We start from the raw sequence: 26,283 nt of genomic DNA, 5'->3' as shown, positions 1-26,283 counted from the left end.
ATGCCCAGAGTCAGAGGTACCTAGCTAAGTGTCCCCAGATGCCTGGCCCACAGAAACTGTGAGACGAAGTTGTTTTTTAAGCCATTAAGCTTTGTTATTAAGCAATGGATAAAAGATGCCATATCTACGGCCAAAAAAGAAAATCATCCATTTCTTTGGAAACTGACATGAACGCTGGGAACTAATGTTGAGCAATTAGGTGATTGTTAAGTCAGAAGTAACAATAGTCTCTAAGAAAAAGAGAGAAAATAGCTAAAAGGTGGACCATATACCCCATAATACACCCATGAATGCATCCACATTTCTGCCTTCCCCATAAAAGTGCTGTTATTGCCATTACTACTTATGATCACCCCCTAAGGACTTGCTGTTCTTGTCAAACAGTACGATATGTGTAGAATGACTCTAATGCATTCTTTGAGGCTGCCTTCCAGATTATATGAACAATTTAATAATACCTATTTCTTCCTGTTCTCAGCCTTCCCCTGCTCAGGCAATTTTGGTTGGTAACATTTTCATCTCCTACCAGTAGAGTGTGGTGTGGTAGGATTTCCCAAATTCTCTGCACCACCCTTTTTTTTTTCTGCTGTGGCCTCCATAGACTGTGGTCATAACACCAACAAACTGATTATGACATAAAAGTCTAATCTTAACGCAGTTATGGGCCATTCAAAAGCAGGTCACTGTCATTAACCTTTGTCCTTCCATGCCTGGACTCCATTGTTTCCATGTAGACAATTCAGATACTTGGTGTATTGATTCCAACCTTACCTTCATATTGGCTGGTATTGTTTTTGAGGACTCAAATGTCGCACAATAGTATAGCTAAACCACTTTAGAATCCAGTTACTTGTGTCATAGCGTAAGCGTGGTACCAGTTCAGTCAGTGGCATCCATAAAGCTTTGGTAGAGTGTAAAGATTAACAATATCTATGAGTCACTTATTCTCTTAGGGTCTCAGTTTACTGATCTGTCAAATAGGGACAATAATCCTCTCTATGGTTGTTGTGAGCACTGAGTGAGTTAAATATTAAATCACTTAGAACAGTATCGGGCACATAGGAAGTTCTCGCTGTCAGCTGTATATACCAAATGTAAACCTTCCCCAAACAGGGACGATTATAAACAGTCTCAAAAAGGTTCTCGTGCACTATATTTCACCCTGCGGTGGCAAAAAGCACTGAGGAAGAAATGGTGTAGGGTATTTTACAGCATTTTCATTTTACAGATGAAAAAACAGAGGTTTTAAAAAATTAAATAACCAGCATCAAATCTCAGCAGTGTCAGGGATAAGACTGAAATCTAGGTTTTCTTCTGAAAAATTTGCTGAAGCTTTATCTGCCTGTTCTAAAGAGGTAGATAGGTACCCTTATATGCACTCATCATATTGAATGAGGATTCAGTGGGTTGTGATTTTTCTGCCTCTCTCCAGTATAGAGCCAGGACAAGGTGGGGGTATGATGGGAATTGAGTGAAGAGTTGAGGTGAATACATGTAAAAGAATTGCCACAATATATGGACACCCCTTTGTTTGTTGTTTTTTTTTTTAATTTTTTTTTTCTCAACGTTTATTTATTTTTGGGACAGAGAGAGACAGAGCATAAACGGGGGAGGGGCAGAGAGAGAGGGAAACACAGAATCGGAAACAGGCTCCAGGCTCTGAGCCATCAGCCCAGAGCCTGACGCGGGGCTCGAACTCCCGGACCGCGAGATCGTGACCTGGCTGAAGTCGGACGCTTAACCGACTGCGCCACCCAGGCGCCCCTATGGACACCCCTTTGGACAATCATTATTAGTTGCTCAAGCTTGGGATGATGCACTCTTTTTTTTCCTTTTGTTGTTATTTAATTAATTTATTTATTTTCAATATCAGTAACACAGTAATTTGTGGCCAGTGTTCAAGAATGTTGAGATAATGATGCTTAGGGACAGCACTTCTCAGTGCTTTTTGAGGGTGTGGTTTTGTTTTATGTGCGTTTTAAGAGTAAGAAAGTGTCTAGTCTCACCATTTGATAGCATGAAATAAAACCATAAAGCGAAGCATGATGTATACCTCATGCTCTATGGTATTTGAATGGTGTTTCTTGCTTTAACATAAGCCAAATATACAAAAGTACAGTAACGCAAAAGAAAGTGCTCCTGCTAATGGAAGTGAGCAAACCATGTATCAATCGGTGAGTTAAACCCCTCTTTTTTTTTTCACCTCACTCCCATTTAATGCATCATTGCCAAGAGTTCTGGATATCGTCCTAATAAAATATCAGAAGGATATAATGCAAAAATATCCAAAAACCTGTTTTTATGTCTGGATTGAGTGGCTTTTTATACTTCACTTTTTTATTTTTATAGGAATTGACTGTCAGCAGAGAGCTATCAGGTCCTAGTGTTTATCTATAGTCCTGGTGAAAGTGCCGCCTGTCTACTTCTGGCTTGTGAGAGTTTCTTTCCTTTGGGGTGGTGGCTGGTGCCAGAATGAGAGGAAATATCATGCCCTCCGAGAGTCAAGAGCAGCTGGTGCAATTGCCCTGGTGTTTATGGGATGTTATAGGCATAAAGGCACATTTGGAACTGGTTGGGGAAAGAACTTAATGCTTCTTTCTTTTATCTTTATAATCCACTTTCCTAGCAAGGATTATCCTACCGTTCATACTAAATTTAGCAAATGCAGATTAAAAAAAAAAAAAAAAAGCTAGGCTGCCACAAGGTACTTTGAGAAGGCAATGTATGTGCTGGGTAGATAAACTGGCTTTTATCAAATGAAACAATAAAGACACAAAGAAACTTGTTCAAATTGTTTTTTTTTTTTTTTTTGAACAATGAAAGCCATTTTTGTAAGAATTAACCAGAGGGAGTTGTACATCTGGAAAGCGGTGCACACATAGTTTCTGTTTGGGAGAAAACTGGCATTATTGCCAAAAAAATTATACATCCACAGTATGATCCAAATTTGTCAAGCTGGGGGTGTCATGGAGAGGAATTTGCTACCGGAAATTTGCATTAGATGGCATTTTCACTATTTATTTTCAATGACATATTCTTTCATTTTTGGCAGAATTTTTATAGTGTTTATTTTGTGAAGAGCAACAGAAGCTTAATATAATAAAATAAGTGAAGTATCAACATGGCAATTTAGGGTCCTAGGGTCATAATGAGGACTTTTGTTTTATTTCCCTATAGAAGTCAAGTCTCAGACCAAATTTTGCAAATCACAGAAGTTATTCCTTAGTGCTTTGTTGTCTGCTTTTTTTTTTACACTGCTGTATTTCCCCTTATTATTTTTTATTATTTTCTTTTTCCTGGTCCTATAAGGGAAACCATTTTGTGGCTTATTCTCCACCCTTTTAACAAACATCAGTACTTCAGGTGTTCACATCTGCTTTATTCACTTATCAATAATTAATTCCATAAACATTTGAGCAACTGTGGTCTACATTTGAGAAGGCACTGGAAATAAAAAGGTGAATGCATGTCAAGTCAGAAGCAGAGTGAACTTCTGCTTCAAATACATACCAATGATGTATAGATAAAAACTTTTAAATATCATATGGTTGAACTCAAATAATAAAATTGAAAAAAAAAAGTTGTCAGATGCTATGAATGAAGCAGGAACATGGTCAATGCAGAACTGAAGGCAGGGTGGGCCTAGGGTTTTCCAGCATAGATTTTAACTTTATGAGGTTAGATCCTGGGTTTTGATGCTCAAATAAATATACAAGATGAAGCCCTCATGCCATCAAAGGCATGAAGCCTCCAAATACACTTAGGAACCAAAAGCATACTCTGCTGTTTATCCTGAAGTACATCACGGAAGCCTTCCATCTATCTACAGCTCTGGTAGAAAAAAATCACGCGGGAGAAATGGAAATCCAAGCCTACCCACATGCAGCTAGGAGATTCAATTTCTTCTCAGTGTTTTGCAAGTGAATTCTGTCCCTCTCGGGGGCAAACTTAAAAATCCTGTGTATGCTTACATCTGTACAGCAGGCTTTTCCCAGGAAAGACAGTGCCCACTGGAAATAATCATACCACCAAAAATCACCAACCACATAACAAAGTAAACATCTATGAAATAATCAACAGATGTAACAAAGATAAAACAGCTACATTTCAATCTTAATAGTTGATGGTGCATTATTAGGAACCATGTTTTCATATTTGTCATAATATTTTAGTGTTTTTTCTCAAAGTTTCTTAAAAAATATACAGACTTTTAATCCTCATTTCTGCTTATCTGTGGGCTTGCCCTGAACTTCAGTGGAAAAAAAATTTGTTGCGTTCTGGAATTTGAAGGGAGGTTTAAGGGAGGTTTGCTTGCTTACTCATTCCCTCAACAAAAATTTTTTGAAAGCGATATTGAACCAAGTACTGTGCAGCATGTTAAAGATACGGGTTGAAGATGAAGCTGTCACTGGGGCTAAAGAGACAATGTCTAGTTGGCAGATGCACTAGAAAACAGAAAGTTATAATGCAACGTAGACAGATGACATAAACACCACAGCTTACACTGCTCTGGAATGAACTCTACAGTCCTGAAGAAGCGTTGGGCTCACTCTGGTTAAATTTTTGAATGTAATATATTTTTTTAACAAAATTCTATAGGCATCTGAATAAAATAAAATTTGCAAAATAAATAAATAAATAAATAAATAAATCACTGATCGGATTTGCCTCAAATGTCTACTCGATAACTCAAACTCCAGAAGATTTGGCAATGTCTACAGACTTCTTACTGAAGAAAATGGTTTGACCCCAAATTCCATATATCTGAGTTTTCGATCGCATGAGAAATTAATTGAAAAACAACCTTACATATATAGGAGTTCAGGAACTATGCCTTTTATGTTACCCAATAAAAACAGTTAATGAAATGCACATGGCAGTTAAACCAGAGATAAACGGAGATAAGGAAGAGGAAGGGAAGTTTGGGTTATAAAAGGATGTAACTCCAAAGCATGTGCAATTCCAAAATAAAAAGCAAGTGCTTAAAAATGGTTTTTGAAGAGGAAAATATGTTCTTTAAAATAAATTTAACCATAATAATCAAAGATCTTTGGCTCTTGGGGTAGCACCATAATGGTCAGTAAGATGAAGCACCTTATTAAAGCTGACAAGAAGGAAGCCCAAAAGAAAGTGGTTGTCTTTGCTTATGTAAGACTGGTAGAATGTGCATCTGGGTTCAACATAAGAATTATTGTGGCAGCAGTACTGACAAGGGTCATGGAACCAGAATTGCACTGAGTGGTCTCAAGTGCACATTTTGTTTAGTGAGCCTTGCCAATTTGCCGATGAGGATTTCTTACATCTATGATTTCATTTAATTACTGAGATTGTATCGGACAAAAACTGCTTGACCAACTTCCCTGAAATTGACCTCTCCCATGATTAAATATATATTATGTTTTTTAAAAGGTAGTCTGTGATTTAAATTCTTGTTGACATCAAAGCCACCAACGGTCATTCGTTCCTTTTCCTATCTTTTCTGTGTACTTTACTAAAAACTACCACAAATAAATTCCAAAGACCTTTATAAACAGTACTGATAGGTTCAACAAATCTGGAATAAAACAATGGAAATCAAAAATGACCCAAAAGATAGAAACTAATGATTCAAAATAAGTGACCAGTTTTTTCACCAGATAACACTGGGGAAAATTAAAAAAATACTTGCCAGTGTGTGTAGGCAGTATCTGTTATTGTTATGTCTTGTTTATTAGAAAAGTTGAAATGCTGAAAAAAGTCAAATTTATCATGGGAATTCTAATAGAACTGTATGATAAAGGAGGTCTGGGAAAAAATCTTATCAGCGGAAAAGGTACTCTGGGTCGAAATACCAGTTAACATAAACTAAAATTCAGAAGTTGGAAAGGTAGCAGTTAAAAAGAGTAAAATTTCCTCATCTACAGAAAGGAGAACTCAACCACTACGGTAACTTGTGATAATACAGTTGGAGAATAATCCGTGCTTTAAGATTGTAGGGGCACCTAGGTGGCTCGGTCGTTTAAGCCTCTGACTCTTGGTTTTGGCTCAGGTCATAATCTCATGGATCCTGAGTTCAAGCCCCACGTTAGGCTCTGTGCCCACAGCGTGGATCCTGCTTGGGACCCTCCATCTCCCTCTCTCTCTGCTCCTCTCCTGCTCTCACTCTCTCTCTCTCTCTCTCTCTCTCTCTCTCTCTCTCTCTCTCAAAATAAATAAGTAAATAAATTTAAAAATTTTAAAAAAATTGTAGGGGCACCTTGGGTGACTCAGGTGCCTAAGCGTTGACTTCGGCTCAGGGCACGATCTCGTGGTTCATGGGTTCATGAGTTAGAGCCCCACATAAGGATTTTTTGCTGTCAGTACAGAGGCCACTTCAGTTCCTCTGTCCACCTCTCTCTCTGCCCCTTCCCTGCTCACTCTCTCTGTCAAAAATAAATGAACACTGAAGTTGTAAATGAAAACGCTAAGAGCATTAAAGCAGGCTATTTACTCTTCAAACCAAAAGAATTAAAAATAAACAGGAAAAGGGAAGAACTTAAGATTAAAAAATATTAAAAGACATAAAAGTGGCTGGAAAACCTGAAAAGGAATAAGCACTGCACCCTAACATGACAGTGAAGTGCATAAAAATAATTTCTCAGTAACAATCTACTGAATTTATCTGAAATATGTATTTTTATCCGAAGTGTTTTTGGAGTTCATAGAGCAGAATACTTTTCTGGCTCTTATGCATGTTTGTATATAAAGGTTTTAAGGAGGTAATTAGCTCACTATATTAAAAGAAAGAAAAGATGTGAAGATGTAATGGGTTATTACATTCAAATTAAACTCAAATTATTTCGTTATGATTTAACTTGCATTGTACAGTGATTCAGTTTTCATAGTTTGTAGTTGGATTCATTATATTACTTGCCATAATCAAATGTTATTTATTCCATTTTTTAAGAGATGTCATTATAAAAACATATTGAATAAACACCCATGTCTTAAATGTAGACATTTAAGCAGCAAATGAAAAATATCTTTCTTGTCAATGAGTGTAAATTTCCCTTTTCAGCTAAAAATAAAAATGAGATGTGCCACAAAGGAAAGACATCAACTTCCAAATCAGGATGAGAGTTCTGGAAATTGAATATATTTTCAGTATGTGTCGGGGAAGAGTCTACCCTCAATGCATATGAAATGTTGGCTTCAGTAGATAAACCGAATATTTTTTTGAAGAGGTTACTCTATCCACCATTCCTTTTCTCCATCCACTCCCCCTCCTCTCCTCCTCCCTCTTCTTCTTTTTGGTGGTAGGGAGGGCCCATCCTGTTTATTTTGCCTTATTTAGAAGGGTTTCATAGTACATCAAGTCTTTCATTCAATATGTACATATTATATTGAGAACATGCCATGTACAAGGAAATATCAATAGAGAATTTTATGCTTGTGGGTTGAAAATATGCTTGCATATCCATTTCTCATTCAGTCACCATGGGATCACTGTAAATTAGGTGGTAGGGGCATTATCATTTTATATATTTGGATTATGAAGCTCGGGAAGATGAAATGACTTACTATTCACAGCTGGTAAAGGCAGTGCTTGAACACGAACCCAAGAGATCTGGAAACACATCCTATGATTATTCTACTTTGTCATGTCACCTCCTCTTAGGATAGGACATATTTTCTTCTATCAATCTACTTGACATTTGTGAGAGGGATGAAGGAAGGACACTTGGGAGATTATTTTAGCAGTCAAATGTATTCTGTTGTGACATCAGCAGAGTAACTTGCATTTATTGCCTTCTGCCATTTGACCAGTGGAATAGTCAAGTGCCGGCACAGTTTGGGGGTAAAGAGGTCAGTTCTCCTTCAACGTGTCCAGAAATCCCCAGAGGGGAAGGTAGGCCTAACTTTCTTAGTGTCACAGGTAAAAGCATCCCCTTTGAGACTGAGGAGACAGGCAGGGAGACTCAGCCACCATTGTCCAGCCTGCTCAGCTCTGCTGTTTCTGACAACCCCTTATTTCACAGACTCTTACCTTTTTTTTCCCTAATGTAATTTTATAGATTGGGAACTATTTTATCATCTAAAACAAAAGAAACTTTGATTAACAAAATTTAGTCTTGATGGAAAAATAGTCCAATAAGATGGATTGTAAGAGGGAAAAGATAGAAGATAAACAGGAATAGAGCTTACTTTTAGTCAAATTCTGATGCAGTATAGACATATCAAATGTGACTGCACAAATGAAAAATCTCCAGTTACAAAGTATTTTTCACAAAGACAAAAATCAAGCCAACTCGCACCTCTTTATGGCATATCCATACATTTATGTCAGTGATCCCAGATTCATTCAGGGTAGCGAATAACATGCTTTAATTGCACACGAAAGTACTCGAACAACCTTTTGTTTCTTTATTTACCTCTGTTATAAAATGTCTTGGCAGACTCAGCCATTAACATTTTCTGCTTTCTCAAGGAAAAGATAATTTACCCGCTTAAAGATATTAGGCTCCTGTGTATTGTTTTTCTCCATTTGGTACCCCTGATTCCCCTTCTGAACACTTGAGTGCCTGCAATCAGGGCACAATGACACTCACTAATAACAACTGAACCACTGCACCCGCCATAATGCTGTGCGGCGCCCAGATTCACAAGCGCTGAGCCCCAGCTATGTGGAACAGCATCCCAGAGACGAGGCCAGCTCCTCTCCACAGCTACATCTGCTTCTCTTCTCCCCCTGGAGCATCTGCTATGAAGTGTAACTCCTGCTGAGCATATGTGGACCCAGACTTGAGCATTTTTCCTCCTGATATTCTCAGATCCGAAAATTCTACTTGAACTCAAATCCTCAGATTCCAACAGCCATTGGTGCGATACTGGTGTTCAGAAGCAGTAGTGTTCGTGGTTTCAATCAGGGTATTTTTCCACCGACAGAAATAGTTATAAGAGGTTAGTGTGACTTTCCTGGAGGAAAAATATATTTTGATTTTGCTAATAGGTGCTAGAGAAATGGTGTCTTTAAAAAAATAAAGACCTTATGAATGCAAAGATTGTCCTTATTGGAGGAGTTTTGACACTTCATCAGTTGTTTTCTTTTACAGTGCCTTGCCTTCATCCTCAAGGTAAAGTATGTCATGTTTTATTTTTACTGTATATGAATCAAAAAATATTTGGCCATCGTGAGCCAAGAGATGGCATGATCCCCCTGAAATAATGAAGATGACCCAGTCAGTCACAAATTGGAATTTTTTAACTCAATTAAATCACAAAGATAGGATGGCGTTTCCTCTTAGAAATAACACAATGATCAGATTTCCACTGGCTGTTTTGATTCTTTGGGGGCAGATCATATTCAGCATTCATGGGACTGCACTGGGGCTGGGCTCCCTCTCCTGTATAATCTCTGAGTCCTTTTAAAATTGTAACAGTTTGAGGAGGGCACCTTTTGGGATGAGCACTGGGTGTTGTATGGAAACCAATTTGACAATAAACTTCATATATTGGGAAAAAAATAAAAAATAAAATTGTAACAGTATAACATAGGAGATGGGGGTGGGGTGGGTTGGAGGGATACACCTTGTTTTTAAAAAAGAAATCCGCCTTTGTTCTCTCCAGTCAATACTTCTAACAGCATTTACGTCTGCTTACGATGTCCCATTTTTCTCAAGCATTATCCAACCAACTTGATCGTCTAGTCTATAAACCCTCTAAACCCTAAAACGGGGATCGTCATGTGTACTGCCCAGCAGCGGCTGAAGCCACAGCGAAGCTTGCAGTGAATATCTGTTGAATAAATGAATGACCAAAAGCATGAATTCTAGGATTTTCCACAGGCTTAGACTACACATTTACCTTAGGAATGCCTATTATTTTAATGCCAACATGTAGTTGATGTATAACGTAAGTCATTTTTAAAAGTGTGAGTTTCCACTTGTTCTCTCACTATCGCCAGGACCCTGTAAAGATGGACAGATGTGTACACTGAGGTAAGAGCAATCACTGACCTCTGGTCTCCTGCTCACCGCCTCGTTCACTAACCAGACAGGTTGGCTACGAACGGGGCTCTCCTTTGCACCACGCCAGGCAGACTAGTGATGAGTTGCTGTTGGCAGGGTTTTGTTCTGCAAAAGGTATCAGTCCAGGGATGAAACAGAAGTAAAATGGTGCAGAGTCTTCCTGTGCTTTCTCTTTTAGCCCTTTCAACTTCCTTTTACTCCAGGCTGCTTGGAATACCCATCACAATGAGCAGACCTACTGGAAACTACCCCTGCAGCCAGAAAAACAAGGTGCCCAAGTCCCTGTCCTCTGGATTGCATACCCAATATTGCTGAGGTTTTTCTTAGGCATTGCCAACCTGCTTTATTTGTTTGTTTGCCTCCCTCCCTTTTAATAGCTGAAATTAGATAGAAAGCTCGGTGTTTATATGAACTTCATCATTACCTCTCAGAGGATTTGGAGGATCAGCTAACTAACATATAAAGGGACCAGGAATGTCTTTGGGGACGAGACATAATATTAATTACTGGCATGTACTTCCTGTTCCCTTTGTAATACCATATCTGCCACCTGATAAGCAGCTCCACAAGAGTCTAGAGGAGCTCTCATCGCTCTGCAAGCAGGAATTTGGCTGAAATTACCATCTATAGACAGAAAAGCCTTTTAGCAGCAGAGGGGCTCTTTGTATGTGCAGAGTCTCCTGTGTGTGGCTGGTTGGAGTGGCCAGCCAGCTGTACATTACCTGTGGGCACCAGCCAGGTAAGGCCAAAGACCAGTGAGGAGACCTGAGTTCCCCCACCCCCTCCACAGATGGGATCTGAGACACGGGCGGGGGGCGGGTATTAAGGCTGTGGGGTAAGGCAGCATCAATGAAGATAACGGTCCCTCACAGATAACGCAGCCAGGCAGCTCAAGCCAACAACGCATTTTATATCTTTCATTTTTACAAGGCACTGGTGAGATCACACACAGACACACACGCGCGCACACACACACACACACACACACACACCATGCTGGCAAAACAGAAGAGACTATGCAAAGCAACAGAGCAGCAACTTGTTTTTTTTTCCCCCTCTGAAATGGGAAAGCAAAGGTTTAAATCACTGCAAAGGTTGCTACTTCCGCTTTTCTGTTTGTTTTCTGTTCAGATTTGGCCAAAATACCCATGACAGCAAGGGAAGTGAGATGGAGAGTGTAAGTCAGGCTCTCTCGTTAGCTGCTTCTAAATCCTCTCAGCCCTCCAGGAACCTTGATCTGTGTATTCTGAAAATGGCAAGAGATACATATTGTATATTCAAATAATATAGCAGTAAAACCAAGATTCAAGGGTTGTTAATCTCAAACATATTATGGGATTGCAGAGCAACTAAGGTACGGAGTGTCTCCATTTTAATTACCGGGATTGGCAGAGGAATCCAATTATGTTGCTGTGTCCTCAACATAACCCTTTCTGTCTTTGTTTGCTGCTCAGCTATTCTGAGCATGTTTTGATCACCTTTATTTGTTTGTTGTGTTTTGTTTTCTAGTACGCAAGCCTCCTGCTCAAATTTGAAGGATATTTTTGGAGGTTTTATTCTCATTGAAAGAGATGCTCATCTTCCTCTTGCAAGCATGAAATGTTTCATGTTAAGAATATATTTTTTTTTTCTTTTTATCATTCCCTAGTGGAATTGAGGCAAATGAGGATGACTGGCTTCCCATATGTGCCAGACCATTGTTTGAATCTGATGGTTACAGGCACAAATTAGTCTAACTCTGAGCTCCTGGCATTGCTGGAAATTTCAGGCTAGGAGTAAATTTTTATTCCACGTGAATTCTTAGTGCAGTGCCAAGAAAGGATCCTTACACTTTCTGCTTCTGAACATATTCTCACATCCTAGTACCTGTAAGATCCCAGGACTGAGTAGAAATACAACAAAATTTTTAATTCAGATGATCACTCTCATTGATAGTTGAGTCAGAAAATTATCAGCATGGATAATGGACAGCACTTTTTTTTTTAATTTTTTTTCAACGTTTATTTATTTTTGGGACAGAGAGAGACAGAGCATGAACGGGGGAGGGGCAGAGAGAGAGGGAGACACAGAATCGGAAGCAGGCTCCAGGCTCTGAGCCATCAGCCCAGAGCCTGACGCGGGGCTCGAACTCCCGGACCGCGAGATCGTGACCTGGCTGAAGTCGGATGCTTAACCAACTGCGCCACCCAGGCGCCCCGTGGACAGCACTTTTATCACAAACATTAAATTAGTCGCCCAGTTCTTTCCATCCACCCTCTGTTATCCCTGGAATCTACTCTTTCATTTCTGTTCCTGTTGCTACTCCCTACTTTAGCCCTCATTGTGCTTCCCCAAATATTTTAATAATTTTCTAACTAATCTCTCTACTTCCAATCTGTCCTTGTCCTCTCCCTCACTACCATTTATTCCTCCAAAACACAGGCATGACCATCTCATTTTCCTGCTAGAAAATTTTACAAGGTCCCCTGCTGTCCGTAAAATATCACTCACTCCCTGCCTCTGACATTAAAACTCTTTTCCAACATAACACTGATATAACCTTTCTGTCTGCACTGTATTTCCTCATACTCAACACTTCCATCAAATTGCATTATTGACTCCAACTTAATAGGCAACATATTTGCCTAACACTGACTTTTTGTTTTTCTCGTGCTTGGTTATTAGCCGAGAATTAGGTTTTTTTAAAAAATAATTAGCACATTTTATTTTTTGTAATTATTTTTTAATGTTTATTTTGGGAGAGAGAGAGAGAGAGAGAGAGTGTCAAGGGCAGAGAGCGAGGGACACAGAATCCGAAGCAGGCTCCAGGCTTCGAGCTGTCAGCACAGAGCCTGATGTGGGGCTTGAACCCACGAACTGCGAAATCATGACCTGAGTTGAAGTCAGACGCTTAACCGACTGAGCAACCCAGGCACCCCAGCTGAGAAGTAGTTTTTACTTCTTTTGTCTTATATTTAAATCTCATTCTACAAGATTAAGCATAATTATTATTGTTGTCCTACTCAAATTCAAAGAAGTCTTTACCATAGTTCTTTTTTGTAACATATTTTGTACTTGTTTTATCTTCATTATGTTTATATTGATCTCCTGTAACACATTTTGGACTCCTGGATCATAAAGTTTATGTTTTACACATTTTTGTGTATCCCCCGTTGCCTTGCTACTTCGGCATTCATGTAGGTGCTGTTTCATTCATTCAACGAATATTCATTGAGGTCCTATTTGGTGTCAGGTGCTGTTCTGAATGCTAGGGATGTAGCAATGAACATAATACACAATACTTACTGTGCTCACGGAATATATATATTTCACAGAAGGAAAACAGATAATAAAAGAAGTTGGTAAAAATGTAGAGCTGGGGAAAAAACAAAACTGTGGAAAAGGTGGGGGAATGTCATGTAAATAGGGTAACATAGGGGAAGGAGACGTTTGAAAAAGTTAAGAAAGCTGAAGAAAGTAGGAGAAAAGGTCATGGGACAACTGGGAAGGAGAGCATTGCAGGCTGATGGGATGGCAAGTGCAAAGGCCCTGTGGAGTTGTTGCTGAAGGGGAAAGAGAAAGGGAGAAAGTAGTAGCAGATGAGGTGAAATTATAGGGTGGATGGAATGGACAGTAGGGGGCAGTCATACAGTACCCTGAAGTTAATTGTAAGGACTGACTTTAATTTTGTAAGGACTTTAACTTTCCTTTTCAGAAAGGAAAATTGTGTGAAATATAATTTAAAGCATCACATCAGTTTCTGAATTTATAATGGATTGAAGGGAGCCAAGGGTGAAAATATAGGGAACAGTTACAATATTATGGACACTTGAGGTGCCTTCTGGAAACAACTGTATAGGATCTCTATTAACCCCTCTTTCTAACCAATAACACAATGCCAAAAACATAAGCTACATATACACACTATGGTCTTGGAAAAGATTGAGAGGTTCTGCCCCTCATCTTTGTCTATTATAATGATGCTTTGAATGACAAAGTTAACTAAACAATATGTAATGTGATCTAATCAAAATGAAATAAAGAAGGAGCAGGGGAGAGGGGAAAAACAAAAAGGTCCTCTCCAACTCTTTTTGCACTGACCCCCCTACTGCCCCTTGCCCGACTAGACATAGTCGATAATAACAAAATATGTCGTGGCAAGGTATCACAGCTTCTTTGATGAATTGTTTTCATCTCTCTCCCCGCTCCCCGCCCCATGCATATGCTTTGTAAAAGAAAAAAAGTAAATTATTTTAATTCTATTCTTTTTTATAAATTTATTTATTTTGAGAGAGAAAGAAAGCATGAGTGGGGGAGGGGAAGAGAGAGAGTGACTGGGAAAGAGAATCTCAAGCAGGCTCTGTTCTGTCAGCACAGAACCTGCTGGGCTGGATATCACAAACTGTGATCATGACCTGAGCCAAAATCAAGAGTTGGCTGCTTACCTGACTGAGCCACCCAGGCGCCCCTATTCTTTGTTTTTGTTTTTGTTTTTGTTTTTCGTCTAAGACAGGGAATCCCTTATTCAAACCCTTAAGAGTAATGGATAGCCTGAGTCTGTAACAAAGTGTTGTTTTAAAGCATAGGTCAGTGAATGTATATGAGAGTATACACAGCTACATACAAAGTAACTGATCAGAGTACAACTTTTCAATGTTTAAAACAGAATAAACTGTAAAAGCAGCACCTACGTGACATTTTTAACTTTAGTATTCCTCTCCTTCTTCTTCACCTTCTCCTTCAACAGAAACCACACCAACCTCCTCATAATCCTTTTCAAGGGCAGCCATGTCCTCACAGGCCTCAGAAAACTCTCTTTCCTCCATGTCCTCACCCACATACCAGTGAACAAAGGCATATTTGGCATGGATCTGGTTAAACTTGTGGTCCGGATGAGCCCGGGCCTCAGCAGTGGCTGTGGTGTTGCCCCGCATGCACAAAGCTCGTTGTACTTTGGCCAGGTCTCCACCAGGGACTAAAGTGGGAGGCTGGTGATTAATGACAACTTTGAAACCAGTGGAGTACCGGTCCACAAACTAGATGCTGTAATTGGTCTTTATGGTGGCAATGGCAGCATTGATATCTTTGGGAACCGTGTTGCCATGGTGTCACAGGCATCAGGCCATGTATTTACCATGGCGAGGGTCATATTTCACCATCTGGTTGGTTGGCTCTGAGCACACATTGGTGATCTCTACTACAGAAAGCTGCTCATGGTAGGCTTTCTCAGCAGAGATGACATGGGAATATGTGGCCAGAGAGTAGTAGTTGTGAGGATGGGGCACCAGGTTGGCCTGGAATTCTGTCAGATCAACATTCAGTGCTCCATCAAATATGATGGAAGCAGTGACGGAGGATGCAATTTGACCTACCGACCTATTCAGGTTAGTGTAAATTGGGCATTCGATATTGAGGTTTCTATGACAGATATCATAGATGGCCTCATTATCTACATGAAGGCACGATCAGAGTGCTCCAGGGTGGTGGGTAGTGAGGATGGAGTTGTAGGGCTCAGCTACAGTTGTGGAAACCTAGGGAGTTGGGTAAATGGAGAACTCAAACTTGGACTTACTGCCATAATCGACAGAAAGACATTCCATTAGCCAGGAGGTGAGCCCAGAATCAGTTCCCCCTCCAAAGCTGTAGAAAACCAAGAAGCCCTGAAGTCCGTGCACAGGTTGGCCAGTTTCTGAATTCAGTCCAAGACGAAGTCAATGATCTTCTTGCCAGTGGTGTAGCATCCTTGGGCATAGTTATTGGCAGTATCAGTCTTGTCTGTGATGAGCTACTCAGGGTGGAAAAGGTGGTGGTAGGTGCCAGTGTGAACCTCATAAATGACTGTGGGTTCCAGGTCTATAAATACGGCCCTGGGCATATGCTTGTCAGAACCCATCTCACTGAAGAAGGTGGTGAAGGAGTCCTCCCCCCACCATGATGGTCTTGTCACTGGCATCTGATCAGTGGGCAGGATGCCATGTTCCAGGCAATAGAGCTCCCAGCAGGAATTGCCAATCTGGACACCAGCCTGGCCAACATGGATGGAGATGCATTCATGCATGGTTGCTGCTTTGAGGCTGCCAAGCAGATGGTGGAGAAGAAGAGAAGATTGTTGCTTCTTACAGTGTGACTCTTACGTGGTTGATGTAAGAGAACCTCTTAATTATATTCTTAAAATTCTATTCTTAGTTATTCTTAAAAATACAAGTCTTAATAAGTGCCTTCAAAATGTAGTTCTATGCATGTAAGGCAAAGTCTCATAGATTGCAATACAGTTGAGAAGACAAATCACTACATATATTCTGAATAGGGTAGTGGCTCAAAAAGGGGTAGTGCCTGAAAAAAACCAGTATATAACCAACTAGTTGTACCTCATAAGCAGAAAAAATATGTACTAGCAATTCTGAATTAGGATCATCTATTCTGTGTTGATGTATTATAGAGATTTTATTGAAGAATGGAGATAAGGTAGAGAAAAAGGAGAATTCCAGGTGTATAGAGGGTATAAATAAATTCTTGGGAGAGTGGGAAATAGACTATCTAGAATGGATCAAATAAGTTGGAGTAGAATAAAAATATGACTGTCCAGAAGGCTCAACTCTAATAAAAAAAATAAAAAACTCTAATAATAAAGCTGGACTCTGGCCAGCAATGAATAGCTGCTAAAATATTTTTAGAAAGTATAAAATGGAAAGAAAATGTTGAAATTATAAAAACTTCATTTAATAAGGATCAATCAAGAAGCCAGGTGCAAAATAGAGAGAGAGCCCTGACATATCTTAAACATTGATGATTTTGTGACATCACTGAAAGTCCATCTCCTGTCTTAAATAATGTGCCTGCCATTTTTTCAGACCTTTACACTGGTATTCCATAAACCATAAATGAACAGAATTCTGGCTGAATCAATATAACTTCTCTATCTGTAGGTCACAAAGCCTGTATTTACTTTGGGCTAAATAGCTGCTTGGTCATTTCACAGCCAGGAAAGAAAAGCACAACATTTAGAATGGGGCTTCTCCATTACCTCATAATCTTGGCTAAAGCCACATTGCTTATGCTATTGGTTGTTGATACAAATGCCACAAACCAAAGAGAGGTACTACACACATCATAATGGATCATAATGGTTGAAAGAAAGACTACAACAGTGACCATTGCTCACCTGAAACCTATGTAGATTGAGACTAGGGGTATATTGATGAGGACAGGATTTCTTGAAGTGAAGGAATTTATAAGAAGATAGGTACCTTCCTTGTAGGTACCCCTTAAAGTAAATTAGAAAGGTCTAAAAAATCCTTGAAGAGATTAGGAGAAATTGGGGTCAAGGAGAAATCAGAGTCCTACTTCCTGATTGCATGTTCCTGAACTCAGAAACTCAGGGTGTTGCTATCAGGGTAGAGAGTATTGAGGTTTTAGGAGAGCCTGAATTTTGGCAGCAAAGAAACTTCAGCCTCACTCTCACATTGAAAGTTCTCAAGCTGGGGGCACCTGGGTGGCTCAGTCAAGCGTTGGACTCTTGATTTCGACTCAGGTCATGATCTCACAGTTTGTGAGAAGGAGCCCCGCATGAGGCTCTGTGCTGACAATACAGAGCCTGCTTGGGATTCTCTGTCTCTGTCTCTGTCTCTCTCTCTGCCCCTCCCCACTCGTGCACTCTGTCTCTCAAAATAAATAAATAAACATTTAAAAATTTAAAAAAAAGTTCTGAAGCTCTGATGATGCCTGGAGCACCCTTACATTGATGAGGTAAAGAGAAGAGAAGCCATAGTAGAAGCAAGCTGAAATTCTATAATTTGACAAACAAGGGAGTTTATGTTTCTTTGAGCCAAGTGGGTACTGTGAAAGATAGCTAGACTGAAGTATTACTGAAAGTACTGCCCCTCCCTCACCGCCACCACCACCAATAAAAACAAAACAAAAACAAAAACATGCTTGCCATAGAGAAGACCTAGTGTGGTAAACTGTCAGAGGCACTAACCAAGAGTGAAATCAAAATGTTATCTCAGGATGGCCACATTTTCACCATAGAACATGTAATAGTGAAGGTCACCATGGGATGGGTAGAGAGGGGAGGTGGTTCATAAAGAATCGAATAACATGCTTCATAAAATTACAGGTGTCGGATGTTTGCCATGACAGAGGGCAATAACTGTGGGGAAATAGGTTCTACTTACATCAATGAGTTAGAAAAAAGCTTAGGGCAGAAAGCTGCCACCATGGAGTGAAAATGCCCGAGGTTAGTTATCGAGATATTGTCACGAGATCACGAGTAACTTGTTATATCACCTGCAGGAAATTACTTTCCATCTGATGCCAATATACTATTATACTTTGATCACAAACTCCACTTACCCGCCAGACCCTTTGCTTCTTACACATACAAGTTAATGATTACTCTGTGATTGTTTTCTTCACATTCACCATGTGTGTAAGATCTTGTTTTCTTCACGTTCACCACGAGGGTAATATCTTGAGAGCTCAATAAATACGAGACAAAACCCCTGCTTAGGGCTCTTGTCTCCTCCTGGACATTAGCTTCTCTTGTATTCAATTCTGCATCCACTCTCTTGCTGGACAAGAGAGAACTCCAGACTCATAGTCTCTGACAAATAACCAGTCATTGCGAGCCAAGAAAGAATAGCCAATAATTCCACTACTAAAAAGACCTTTCATTTTTCAAAACCTTCTTCATTGTGCTTTTGTTCTTGGAAAAACCAAGAGGATGAGGAGGAAGAGAGGAAGTGCAAGGTGAAGGTATGGGTGGATTTACCTTGAAGCTAACGAAGCTGAAACTTCAGAGTGCCTCATTTGCACAGATATCCTTGGGATGCCATGGACCAAATTTTGTATTACTAATTTGTAGTATTTTTTTTTGTAAAGAGGGTGCCTCTCCCTAAACTGTAAATATTTTAGACTCCACAAACCTGGGTAAAAGAATAGACAGTGTATGTCCCTTTCCTTAATGCTACTTGCTTGGCCATGGGTTAGACTAGATTGGGGTAGTATTTAAATGGAAGGAGAAATTGATGTTTTCATATGGGTTGGGCTAAAGTTGTTGATATCTGAAATGAAGACTTCTAATATCTGAAAGTCACTGTAAACTCATAAGATAGGCTTGAGTTGCCATCAAAAGGCTAGGACAGGGAGATCAGAAGGAAGGTTGGAGGGATGGAAAGATAAGCTGCTTCCTGGTGTACTTTAGGGAATTTAACCCCTTGAATATTTGTGTTTTGTTAAGATAAGGAAATAGGGACAATTTTATGGTGAAACTTAAATGTAATTGAGAAAAAAAGGAACTCCTTTATTCTCATTGCCATGTTTCATATTTGGACCAAATTTTTATCCTTGAAATCAAGATTTTAGAGTGATACAAGGGAAGATGGCTTAAGGACTGTAGACACACATACACACGAGTATTTCTATTTGTTACAGTAAATCTGTAACAAATTTATGAGAAAATTACTCTAACATTGCTGGCCTTGTGCTGGTCTCATGCCCAAGGAAATCATTAAGAAGGTGAGAATTTTAAATCTTTCTTTTTAAAAATTTTTAAATATATATTATTTTGAGAGGGAAAGAGAGAGAGAGAGAGAGAGAGAGAGAGAGAGAGAGAGAGAGAGAACAAGCGGGGGAGAGGCAGAGAAAGAGGAAGACACAGAATCTGAAGCAGGCTGTGCCGACAGCTCAGAGCCTGACACGGGGCTTGAACTCACAGACCGTGAGATCATGACCTGAGCTGAAGTCACGTGCTTAACCAACTGAGCCACCCAGGAGCCCCCAAAAGGTGAGAACTTTATATTTTTGCCTCATATTTACAATAATGTAAATGAAACATATGTATCTAGATAAATGACATATTTTGTTACCTCAGGGGAAAAAAAAGCACTCATTTTGCCTGAGAAATTTTTCTACTTCTATGTACAAATAGATATTGTTGGCAGGTTTGTCATCTGGCGATAAATAGCTTCAGTGAGTTTACAATAAATGGAAAGAGAAGAAACATTCTCGAATGAAAGGAAAGCAAAGCAACAGGTTGTGATACTAGGGGTAATAAAATTTAATATGTAACATGTAGGGTGCAAAAAGAATTCTGCGCTGAAATTAAATCGGGTAGTGAAACTTCAGATTTTGAGTGTGTAGAGTATATTATTTCATGTGCCTAAAATGTTTTTGTGTTCTTATGTGTCAGAATATCCATGCACATATTATAATTTGCCCCCCCCCAGTTGTAATCAGCTCATCTTTTATGTGAGATATGCCATTTTTTTTCTTAGAACATTGTGCCCTCAAGTCACATTTGTTATACTTCTGGTCCCATCACAAACCCTTTGGAATAGAGTGCTATTGAATTGAGTTTCCATTTGGATTTCTTCCAGAGCTATTGTTTTGAGAGCAGCATATGAAATAACAAAATTGGCATGGGCTGGTTTAACTCCATGGCTAACTCTGTTGTTTTCTGTTGATGGTAAGTGTGTGGCATAGTTGAAAATGTAGTCTGCAATATCGTCCTTTTATGCAGGCAGATTACATTATGTGTAATTTAACATTCATCTTAGCTATATTCTGAGGCTTCACGTGTTACAGTAAACATCTTTTACAGCTTTTGATAATTGATAACAATAGAGTATTGAAAATAGAGAAGCAGAAAAGGTAGCACTCTCATTCACTAGCTACACATAATAGCTAACCTTAGGTTTTTCTTTTTTATAGTGGCAGTAGTTTTTTTGGCAAAGGCAGTAACATGATCTGGGAAATTGAGATTCTATATTGGTATGATATCAAATAAAGGTAAGCATCTTGGAGTTAATATAACCTAAAGGAAAACAGAGGATGTTAAGTGGCATCAGTGTACTTTAAAAAAAAACACTTTTTTTTAAATGTTTATTTATTTTCGAAGGAGAGAGAGACAGAGTGTGAGCAGGGAAGGGGCAGAGAGAGAGGGAGACACAGAATCTGAAGCAGGCTCCAGGCTCTGAGCTGTCAGCACAGAATCTAACACGGGGCTCAAACTCAGGAGCTGTGAGATCATGACTGAGCCGAAGTTGGGACGCCCAACCGACTGAGCCACCCAGGTGCCCCTAGCATCAGAGTACTTTTGAGGTGAATGTGTCAGGATGCTGCTGGAAACCCCTTGTCCTGCTTTAACTTGCTAAAGCAGCATTGTGGAAGCACATTTCTAAAAAATGATCAATATTTCGTAAACACACAGTTTTTACTGTGTTTGAAGTTTGATGTTCCGAAAAATTTACAAAACATGTTGATTTCCATAACCTATGTGTCAAACTGGGTGCCCTGGACATCTAGATTTAAGTGAATGACCTCAATTCCATTGAATCCTGAGCTCCTGAGTATCTTGTAACTACACGTAATTCACTGTTTCTCACTTAAGTTACCTATAAAATGTATCATTTCACTTGTAACAATAAAGGAAAACAAAAAGATGGATATCATGATAAGAACCTGATAAATGATAGAACATATAAAGATGGGCATTGAGAAGGGCACCTGTTGGGATGAGCACTGGGTGTTGTATCGAAACCAATTTGACAATAAATTTCATATTAAAAATATTAATAATAAAGTAATGCTTTCAATTTCAACATTGTCAAGAGATAAATATTTCATTACATTTTCAAAATATGTGAAACCTTATTAATAGCTACCAAGTGTCAGTTTGAAATGCTAATAATTTATTAATGTTTAAAAAGTAAAAAATCTTCTAAAAGTTGAATACAAATGTTTAAGCCTCAGATTATTTAAGAAAAAAAGAGAATACGGTGTTTTACTTAGGTGGACCCTCCCCTTCCTGTGAATAAGCTGATATTCAAGTAGTAAATAATAACTAAACCATAGGCTTAAATTCTGACCCTAATCCTCTGAGATTCTGTCCAAACACTCTTTCCCCAAATTATTCCCAAATGGATTCTATGAGGCCAAGTCTACTTTTACTGCACCTGTATTCTTACCTATGTTGTCTATACTCTTCTCCTTTCAAAAGTATTAACACTGAGAATGACAACTTTTGTTCTAAGTACTCAACAAAACCTAATTTTGAAAATGGGCAAAAGAGAGGCACCTGGGTGGCTCAGTCAGTTAAGCATCTGACTCTTGTTTTCAGCTCAGGTCATGATTTCATGTTCGTGAATTCAAACCCTGCATCAGGCTCTGTGCTGGCAGTGCAGAGCCTGCTTGGGATTTTCAGTCTCTCTCTCTCTGCTCCTCCCCTGCTCACTCTCCCTCTCTCTCTCTCTATCTCTCTCTCTCTCAAAATAAATAAATAAACTTAAAAAAAAATGGGCAAAAGACTTGAATAGGCACTCCATAAAGGAAGATACATGAATTTCCAACAAGTGCTTGAAAAGGTATTCAACGTCACTAGTTACCAGGAAAATGTTAAAACTGTAATGAGATACCCACTGGAACAGCTAAGATTGAAAAGTGTTAGCAAGAATATGGAGAAACTAAAATTCTTGTACATTGCTGTTGGAAGTAGAAAATCTTGCAACCACGTTGAAAATTGCTCAGGTAGTTTCTCTGAAAATGAAACATATATCTATCTTGCCACCTTAAAGATCCATTTGGAATTCTGAGGCCAGATAATTAAACAAGCCTCAAAATTCTTTTAAACTGCTATTCTGGGGCGCCTGGGTGGCTCAGTCGGTTGGGCGGCCGACTTTGGCTCAGGTCAAGATCTCGCGGTCCGTGAGTTCGAGCCCCGCGTCGGGCTCTGGGCTGATGGCTCAGAGCCAGGAGCCTGTTTCAGATTCTGTGTCTCCCTCTCTCTGACCCTCCCCCGTTCATGCTCTGTCTCTCTCTGTCTCAAAAATAAATAAACGTTAAAAAAAAATTTTAAAAAACCAACAACTGCTATTCAAGGTCACTATCCAAAATGTAAATCTCTCTAATAAAGTTATAATTTCACATAACCATATCATTTTTTAGCAATTTGATTATAATTTGCTTAGTTGTGGTTTCGTTTGTGAATGAATCTTAACATGTACTTCAAATCAAACATGAAAATTAATTTAATTTGGACAATAAGCCTAAATATAAAAGCTGTGATGATAAGCCTTCTAAAACAAAACATTGGAATATATTTTCATGATTGTGGAGTAGCATAGCATAAAATTGATTAATCATAAAAGAAAAAAGATAAATAAAGTATTTTTACAAAAATTAAAATTTCTGCCCATCAGGACTCACCATTAAGAATGTTAAGAGATGAGGGGCGCCTGGGTGGCTCAGTCGGCTGAGGGTCCAGCTTCCACTCTGGTCATGATCTCACGGTTTGTGGGTTTGAGCTCCGCATTGGGCTCTGTGCTGACAGCTCAGAGCCTGGAGCCTGCTTCAGATTCTGTGTCTCCTCCTCTCTCTGCCCTTCCTCTGCTTGTGGCTTGTGCTTTGTCTCTCTCTCACTCTCTCAAAAATGAATAAACATTGAAAAATTTAAAGAAAGAATGTTAAAAGACATCAAAGAATGGAAGAATATATTTGCAATGTATTATCTGACAAAAGACATTTTGAGGATATGTATACACACACACACACACACACACACACACACACACACCTATACATCAATATTACAAAGACGAATAGAGATTGAATCAAAACACTTGAACAGGAGCTTTGTAAAACAACATATCAGAATTGCCAATAAACATATAAAAAGTGGTTTGACTTCATCAGGGATTGGCTCATTAATATGACACTGTGATGCAATTTCACAAGTACTATAATGGCAAATTAAGAAGGCTGACAATTTTAGAAGTTGACAATGATGTGGAGCAAGTAATATTCTCACACACTTTGGAAATCTATTTTTGCTAGATCGATGATAGCTAAGTTTATGCAATTCTAATCCTACCTAAATATCTATCAGATATATCACAGTATCAGTATTTGTGACAACCAATAACTAGAAAGGGCTCAAGTATCTGTCAGCAATAGAAAGGATAAATACACTGTAGTGTATATATTTTTCATGAACTATTATACAACAATGAGCATGAACTACTTTTACATGCAACAGTATCGATAAATCTTACAAAGGTCCTGTTGAGCCAAAGAAGCCAAAAAACAAAACAAAACAAAAACCTATTTCTACTTCTATTTTTGTGAAATTTTAAACAAAACCTAATTGGTGGTGATAGAAATCAAAGTAATTTTCTGATCTTTGAAAACAAATAATGACTGGGAAGAAGTAGGAGGAGGCTCCCACATTGTAGATTATATTTGCATTTATTGATTTGGAAGGAAGTTACAGGGGTGTATTCACTTGGAACAATTTTATCAAGCAGATAGTTGTAAATTGAACTCCTTCAAAACCTTCTCACCTTTAGTTTACACACAATGCATACCAAATTGCCTCTTCTTGATTTCAGAACAGTAGTAGATGAGGTAGGGTGGAAGTCTTGGTTACTCAAAGAAGACTTACTGTCAACAGAAAGATAAATCAATGAACCTAAGGAAGAACTAACCCAAATACTTTAGTACTCAAAATGTACCGAAATATGGAGACCTAAAGTTCTTAGATGCTCAATGGCTTCCAAAGTAGCCTACCATATTACAAGAGAATAGAGTAACAAATATTCAGCATGATAGTTTTAATCAATAGTAAAAGTTTAAATCATTCATTCAATAAATTAACTGCATTTTATATTAAGTCTTATATTAGTACCTGGCATGGGAAACTTATATGAAATATCTGGCATGAGAAGTTACAGTGACTACAATGGACAAGTTCTCTGCTCTCAAGGAACTTGCACTTTAGTCAGAGAGACAGAACAAAAGCAGGTAAACAAATGCATAGAGTCCTTTCAGATAATGCTAAATACTAGGAAAAAAAATAGTGATGGGATAGGATAAATGACATGTGATCTGATGAGAACAATGAATGAGAGGTAACAGTGTAGAAACCATGAAGTAGAAACAAGCTAGATGTATTCAAGGGCAGAGAGTATACACGTAAAGAAGAAACATGATAACCATGGGTGGCAGTGGTGGGGACCTGGGGCGGGGGCGGGGAGCTGACGATGGGAATAGAAGTGAAGTCAAAGGAGGAGGCAAGACCCAGATCAAGTATAGTTTAAAGGCATATAAGGAGTTTGTGTTTTATTATGAATTTAAATTACCAGGGAGCCTTGAGCAGGAGTGATGTAAAATAATCTGATCTATCATCTCTCTCTCTCTCTCTCTCTGTCTCTATCATCTATATGTATATCTATATATCTATCTATATCATCTATATCTATCTATCTGTATCTATATCTTTCTATATTTTAAAATTACTTTGTGTATGGGGTGCCTGGGTGGCTCAGTCGGTTGAGCGTCCGACTTCGGCTCAGGTCATGATCTCACGGTTCGTGAGTTCGAGCCCCATGTCGGGCTCTGTGCTGACAGCTCAGAGCTTGGAGCCTGCTTCACATTCTGTGTCTCCCTCTCTCTCTGCCTCTTCCTTGCTCATGTTCTGTCTCTCTCTGTCTCAAAAATAAATAAACATTAAAAAAATTTAAAAAATAAAATTACTTTGTGTAGAGAATGGACTGCCATTGGGGATAAGTGGAAACATGGTGTCAGTTATGTGTCTTTTGAACTATTTTGATTTGTGACATAGAGAAATATAAAATAGTGTTGATACATATTAAGCACTTAAATATTAGTTGAATGGATGTTTGAGTAACTATTACTAATAAGTGATAAAGTGGAGAATATCATCTAGGCTTCTATTAACACTTATATCACCACTAACTGTATTGTGGATTATATTATATTTAAAGAACTCATAAAACTATTAAACTCTATATTCAAAAATTGACATTTATTTTCTAATTTTCCTTTTTTTTCCCTCTACCCCCAAACTATTGGCTATTTAATGTCAGAACAAGGAGAAAAATCATAACCCTGTGGGAACCAGGAAACCATTTACTTAAGCTACCCTATTTAGTCACTTAATTTTATGATATTTAATCCAGACCTCTCCTTCAAATGTCATATTTGCATTCTTCTGGAAATAATATGTTTTTCAAGCAAATATGAGGTGTTTTATTTCTACACCTTGCTATATCCATTTACATGAGCTTCTTAATTTAAAATCATATTAGCCTTATAAAACTTTATTTTTGTTAGTTAACATATACATTTTACACTTAGGAACAGGTGTAAACTCTGACATCTGGGACATCCATCAGAAAAGAATGTCCCTGAGGCACTTACACAAGAGGATATCAATACACATTCACACAATGACATTTCAGACAGATAAGTGCCCTTATATCAATGCACCAAATAAGAAAAATAGAAAGCATGAGCAAAGAGC

General features: G+C 38.7%; 1 pseudogene; it reads right to left on the bottom strand.

The window, feature by feature from the left end:
- Positions 1 to 14,498: 14,498 nt before the first annotated feature.
- LOC122491885 lies at positions 14,499 to 16,038 on the bottom strand (annotated as a pseudogene).
- Between the last annotated feature and the right edge of the window lie 10,245 nt (positions 16,039 to 26,283).

Source organism: Prionailurus bengalensis, chromosome C2 (assembly GCF_016509475.1).
Source record: "Prionailurus bengalensis isolate Pbe53 chromosome C2, Fcat_Pben_1.1_paternal_pri, whole genome shotgun sequence".
Classification (NCBI taxonomy): Eukaryota; Metazoa; Chordata; class Mammalia; order Carnivora; family Felidae; genus Prionailurus; species Prionailurus bengalensis.
This window is presented reverse-complemented; position numbering and strand designations above follow the sequence as displayed.